Source organism: Papio anubis, chromosome 5, assembly GCF_008728515.1.
Source record: "Papio anubis isolate 15944 chromosome 5, Panubis1.0, whole genome shotgun sequence".
NCBI lineage: Eukaryota > Metazoa > Chordata > Mammalia > Primates > Cercopithecidae > Papio > Papio anubis.
This window is the reverse complement of record NC_044980.1, coordinates 48313706-48320704: the sequence shown is the minus strand read 5'-3', so window position 1 is coordinate 48320704 and position 6999 is coordinate 48313706.

Here is a 6999-nt window from a genome sequence, read left to right as displayed (position 1 = left end):
ATGATATTGGCTGTGGGTTTGTCATAAATAGCTCTTATGATTTTGAGGTACGTTCCATCAATACCGAATTTATTGAGCGTTTTTAGCATGAAGGGCTGTTGAATTTTGTCAAAAGCCTTTTCTGCATCTATTGAGATAATCATGTGGTTCTTGTCTTTGGTTCTGTTTATATGCTGGATTATGTTTATTGATTTGCGAATGTTGAACCAGCCTTGCATCCCAGGGATGAAGCCCACTTGATCATGGTGGATAAGCTTTTTGATGTGTTGTTGAATCCGGTTTGCCAGTATTTTATTGAGGATTTTTGCATCGATGTTCATCAGGGATATTGGTCTAAAATTCTCTTTTTTTGTTGTGTCTCTGCCAGGCTTTGGTATCAGGATGATGTTGGCCTCATAAAATGAGTTAGGGAGGATTCCCTCTTTTTCTATTGATTGGAATAGTTTCAGAAGGAATGGTACCAACTCCTCCTTGTACCTCTGGTAGAATTCAGCTGTGAATCCATCTGGTCCTGGACTTTTTTTGGTTGGTAGGCTATTAATTGTTGCCTCAATTTCAGAGCCTGCTATTGGTCTATTCAGGGATTCAACTTCTTCCTGGTTTAGTCTTGGAAGAGTGTAAGTGTCCAGGAAATTATCCATTTCTTCTAGATTTTCCAGTTTATTTGCGTAGAGGTGTTTATAGTATTCTCTGATGGTAGTTTGTATTTCTGTGGGGTCGGTGGTGATATCCCCTTTATCATTTTTAATTGCGTCGATTTGATTCTTCTCTCTTTTCTTCTTTATTAGTCTTGCTAGTGGTCTGTCAATTTTGTTGATCTTTTCAAAAAACCAACTCCTGGATTCATTGATTTTTTGGAGGGTTTTTTGTGTCTCTATCTCCTTCAGTTCTGCTCTGATCTTAGTTATTTCTAGCCTTCTGCTAGCTTTCGAATGTGTTTGCTCTTGCTTCTCTAATTCTTTTAATTGCGATGTTAGAGTGTCAATTTTAGATCTTTCCTGCTTTCTCTTGTGGGCATTTAGTGCTATAAATTTCCCTCTACACACTGCTTTAAATGTGTCCCAGAGATTCTGGTATGTTGTATCTTTGTTCTCATTGGTTTCAAAGAACATCTTTATTTCTGCCTTCATTTCGTTGTGTACCCAGTAGTCATTCAGGAGCAGGTTATTCAGTTTCCATGTAGCTGAGCGGTTTTGATTGAGTTTCTTAGTCCTGAGTTCTAGTTTGATTGCACTGTGGTCTGAGAGACAGTTTGTTATAATTTCTGTTCTTGTACATTTGCTGAGGAGTGCTTTACTTCCAATTATGTGGTCAATTTTGGAATAAGTGTGATGTGGTGCTTAGAAGAATGTATATTTTGTTGATTTGGGGTGGAGAGTTCTGTAGATGTCTATTAGGTCTGCTTGCTGCAGAGATGAGTTCAATTCCTGGATATCCTTGTTAACTTTCTGTCTCGTTGATCTGTCTAATGTTGACAGAGGGGTGTTGAAGTCTCCCATTATTATTGTATGGGAGTCCAAGTCTCTTTGTAAGTCTCTAAGGACTTGCTTTATGAATCTGGGTGCTCCTGTATTGGGTGCATATATATTTAGGATAGTTAGCTCTTCCTGTTGAATTGATCCCTTTACCATTATGTAATAGCCTTCTTTGTCTCTTTTGATCTTTGTTGGTTTAAAGTCTGTTTTATCAGAGACTAGTATTGCAACCCCTGCTTTTTTTTTTTTTTGTTGTTCTCCATTTGCTTGGTAGATCTTCCTCCATCCCTTTATTTTGAGCCTATGTATGTCTCTGCATGTGAGATGGGTCTCCTGAATACAACAGACTGATGGGTCTTGACTCTTTATCCAGTTTGCCAGTCTGTGTCTTTTCATTGGAGCATTTAGTCCATTTACATTTAAGGTTAATATTGTTATGTGTGAACTTGATCCTGCCATTATGATATTAACTGGTTATTTTGCTCTTTAGTTGATGCAGTTTCTTCCTAGCCTTGATGGTCTTTACATTTTGGCATGTTTTTGCAATGGCTGGCACCGGTTGTTCCTTTCCATGTTTAGTACTTCCTTCAGGGTCTCTTGTAGGGCAGGCTTGGTGGTGACAAAATCTCTAAGCATTTGCTTATCTGTAAAGGATTTTATTTCTCCTTCACTTATGAAACTTAGTTTGGCTGGATATGAAATTCTGGGTTTAAAATTCTTTTCTTTAAGAATGTTGAATATTGGCCCCCACTCTCTTCTGGCTTGTAGAGTTTCTGCTGAGAGATCTGCTGTTAGTCTGATGGGCTTCCCTTTGTGGGTAACCCGACCTTTCTCTCTGGCTGCTTTGGTGAATCTGGCCATTATGTGTCTTGGAGTTGCTCTTCTCGAGGAATATCTTTGTGGCGTTCTCTGTATTTCCTGAATTTGAATGTTGGCCTGCCCTACTATGTTGAGGAAGTTCTCCTGGATGATATCCTGAAGAGTGTTTTCCAACTTAGTTCCATTTTCCCCCTCACTTTCAGGCACCCCAATCTGACGTAGATTTGGTCTTGTTACATAATCCCATACTTCTTGCAGGCTTTGTTCATTTCCTTTTCTTCTTTTTTCTTTAGATTTATCTTCTCACTTCATTTCATTCATTTGATCCTCAATCGCTGATACTCTTTCTTCCAGTTGATCGAGTCGGTTACTGAAGTTTGTGCATTTGTCACGTATTTCTCATGTCATGGTTTTCATCTCTGTCCATTCGTTTATGGCCTTCTCTGCATTAATTATTCTGGTTATCAATTCTTCCACTCTTTTTTCAAGATTTTTAGTTTCTTTGCACTGGGTACGTAATTCCTCCTTTAGCTCTGAGAAGTTTGATGGACTGAAGGCTTCTTCTCTCAGCTCGTCAAAGTCATTCTCCGTCCAGCTTTGATCCGTTGCTGGTGATGAGCTGCGTTCCTTTGCAGGGGGAGATGTGCTCTTATTTTTTGAATTTCCAGCTTTTCTGTCCTGCTTTTTCCCCATCTTTGTGGTTTTATCTGCCTCTGGTCTTTGATGATGGTGACGTACTGATGGGGTTTTGGTGTGGGTGTCCTTCCTGTTTGTTAGTTTTCCTTCTAACAGTCAGGACCCTCAGCTGTAGGTCTGTTGGAGATTGCTTGAGGTCCACTCCAGATGCTGTTTGCCTGGGTATCAGCAGCAGAGGCTGCAGAAGATAGAATACTGCTGAACAGCGAGTGTACCTGTCTCATTCTTGCTTTGGAAGCTTCCTCTCAGGGGTGTACTCAACCATGTGAGGTGTAGGGTGTAGGTCTGCCCCTAGTGGAGGATGTCTCCCAGTTGGGCTACTCAGGGGTCAGGGATCTACTTGAGTAGGCAGTCTATCCGTTCTCAGATATCAACCTCGGTGTTGGGAGATCCACCACTCTCTTCATAGCTGTCAGAGTTGCTTGCGTCTGCAGAGGTTTCTGCTGCTTTTTTGTTGTTGCTGTTGTTGTTGTTGTTGTTTAGCTGTGCCCTGTCCCCAGAGGTGGAGTCTACAGAGACTGGCAGGCCTCCTTGAGCTGCTGCGAGCTCCACCCAGTTCGATCTTCCCAGGGCTTTGTTTACCTACTTAAGCCTCAGCAATGGTGGGCGCCCCTCCCTCAGCCTCGCTGCTGCTTTGCGGTTAGATCGCAGACTGCTGTGCTAGCCATGAGGAAGGCTCCATGGGTGTGGGACCCTCCCGGCCAGGTGTGGGATATAATCTCCTGGTGTGCCTGTTTGCTTAAAGTGCAGTATTGGGGTGGGAGTTACCCGATTTTCCAGGTGTTGTGTGTCTCTGTTCCCCTGGCTAGGAAAAGGGATTCCCTTCCCCCTTGAGCTTCCCAGGTGAGGCGATGCCTCGCCCTGCTTCAGCTCTCGCTGGTCGGGCTGCAACAGCTGACCAGCACCGATTGTCCGGCACTCCCCAGTGAGATGAACCCAGTACCTCAGTTGATAATGCAGAAATCACCTGTCTTTTGTGTCGCTCGCACTGGGAGCTGGAGACTGGAGCTGTTCCTATTCGGCCATCTTGCTCCGCCACCCCCAGTTAGCTCTTCTTGTTGCACTGATTCCTTTACCATCATGTAATGCCTCTTTGTGTTTTTTTTTTTTAATCTTTGTTGGCTTAAAGTCTGTTTTATCAGAGACTAAGATTGCAACCCCTGCTTTTTTTTCTTTTCATTTGCTTGGTAATTATTCCTTTATGCCTTTATCGTGAGCCTTTGTGTGTCTTTGCCTGTGACATGGGTCTCCTGAATATAGCACACCAATGGGTTTTGATTCTTTATCCAACTTGGCAGTCTGTCTTTTAATTGGTATATTTAGCCCATTTACATTTAAGGTTAATATTGTTATGTTTGAATTTGATCCTGTCGTCATGATGATATCTGGTTATTTTGCAGACTTGTTCATGTGGTTGCTTCATAGTGTTGATCGTCTTTACAATTTGGTATGTTTTTTTGCAGTGGCTGGTACTGGTTGTTCCTTTCCATGTTTAGTGCTTCCTTGGGGAGCTCTTGTAAGGCAGGCCTGGTGGTGACAAAAATCCTTCAGCATTTGCTTGTCTGCAAAGGATTTTATTTCTCCTTCACCTATGAAGCTTAGTTTGGCTGGATGTGAAATTCTGGGTTGATAATTCTTTTCTTTAAAAATGTTTCATATTGGCCCCTGCTCTCTTCTGGCTTGTAGGGTTTCTGCTGAGAGGTCTGCTGTTAATCTGATGGGCTTCCCTTTGTAGGTAACCTGACCTTTCTCTCTGGTTACCCTTAACAGTTTTTCCTTCATGTCAACCTTGGAGAATCTGATGGTTATGTTTCTTGGGGTTGCTCTTCTCGAGGAGTGTCTTAGTGGTGTTCTCTGTGTTTCCTGAATTTGAATGTCAGCCTGTCTTGCTAGGTTGGGGTAGCTCTCCTGAAAAATATCCTGAAGTGTGTTTTCTAACTTGGTTCCATTATCCCCGTCACTCTCAGCTACACCAGTCAATAGTAGGTTTGGTCTTTTTACATAGTCTCATATTTCTTGGAGGCTTTGTTCCTTTTTGTTCTTTTCTAATCTTGTCTTTATGCCTTATTTCAGCAAGTTGATCTTTAATCTTTGATATATTTTGTTCCACTTGATCAATTCAGCTATCGATACTTGTGTATGCTTCACAAAGTTCTTGTACTGTGTTTTTCAGCCCCATCAGTTCATTTATGTTCCTCTCTAAACTCTAGTTATTCTAGTTAGCAGTTCCCGTAACCTTTTGTCAAGGTCCTTAGCTTTCTTGCCTTGGGTTAAAACGTGCTCCTTTAGCTCACAGGTGTTTGTTATTTTCCACCTTCTGAAGCCTGCTTCTGTCGATTCATCAATCTCATTCTCTGTCCAGTTTTGTGCCCTTGCTGGAGAGGAGTTGCCATCATTTGGGAGAGAAGAGGAATTCTGGTTTTTGGAATTTTGAGTGTTTTTATGCTGGTTTTTCCTCATCTTCTTGGATATATCTACCTTTGATCTTTGAGGCTGGTGACCTTTGGATGGGGTTTTTGTGTGTTTTTTTGGTTCTTGTTGTTGCTTTCTGTTAGTTTATTTTTTTTTTTTTTCTATCTAACACACAGGTTCCTCTTCTGCAGGTCTGTTGCAGTTTGCTGAAGGTTCATTTCAGACCCTGTTCACCTGGGTATCACCAGTGGAGGATGCAGAACAGCAAAGATTGCTGTCTGCTCCTTCCTCTGGAAGCTTCATCCCAGAAACCTGATGCCAGCTGGAGCTCTCTTGCATGAGGTTTCTGTCGACCCCTGTTGGGAGGTGTCTCCCAATCAGGAGGCACACGGGTCAGGGACCCACTTGAGGAAGCAGTCTGTCCCTTCACAGAGCTGGTGCACTTCGCTGGGAGAATCGCCCTTGTCACGATCAGCTGCTCTCTTCAGAGCTGGCAGGCAGAAAAGATTAAGTCAGCTGAAGTTGCACCCACAGGCGCCCCTCCCCACAGGTGCTCTGTCCCAGGGAGATGACAGTTTTATCTGTAAGCCCCTGACTGAGGCTGCTGCATTTTCTTCAGAGGTGCCTTGCCCAGTGAGGAGCAATCTAGAGAAGCAGTCTGGCCACAGCCGGTTTGCCATGCTGTGGTAAATTCTGCCCAGTCTTAAGGAGACTCCTAGTCTCCTTAGCACTGTCAGGGGAACACCACCTACTAAAGCCTCAGTAATGGCAGATGCCCCTCCCCCCTCCAAGTTGCATCATCCCAGGTCAACTCCAGACTGCTGTGCTGGCAGTGAGAATTTCAAGCCAGTGGTTCTTAGCTTGCTGGGCTCCATGGGAGTAGGACCCACTGAGCAAGACCACTTGGCTCCCTGGCTTCAGCCCCCTTTCCAGGGGAGTAAATGGTTCTGTCTTCCTGGGGTTCCAGGTACCACTGGGGTACGATAAAAAAAATTTCCTGCAGCTTGGTGCCTGCTCAAACAGCCACCCAGTTTTGTCCTTGAAACCCAGGCCCTGGTGGTGTAGGCTCATGAGGGAATCTACTGATCAGGAGATTGCAAAAACCATGAGAAAAGCGTAGCACCCGGGCTGGGTAGTACAGTCCCTCACAGCTTCCCTTGGCTGAGGAGGGAGGTCCCTTGCACTTCCCATGTGAAGCAATGCCCCATCCTGCTTCTGTTCACTCTCTGTGGGTTGCACCCATTGCCTATCCAGTACCAGTGAGATGAACTGGGTACCTCAGTTGGAAATGCAGAAATCACCCACCTTCTAAGTTGGTCTCACTGGGAGCTGCAAACCGGAGTTGTTTCTGTTCAGCCATCTTGGCCCCTCCTCTCTCCATCCATTTAAAAAAATTGTGACAATTGCTATTGTAGTGAATAAAGAATAATGTCTTTTTTTTCCTGAAGAGATACACTCTGAACTATATTTAGAAATGAAATCATGATGTCTACCTTACTTTTATTTTAATTCATGTATGTAATTTTTAAAAATAATTTCAACTTTTATTTTAGATCCAAGGGATACATGTCCAGGTTTATGGTACATTGCATAATGC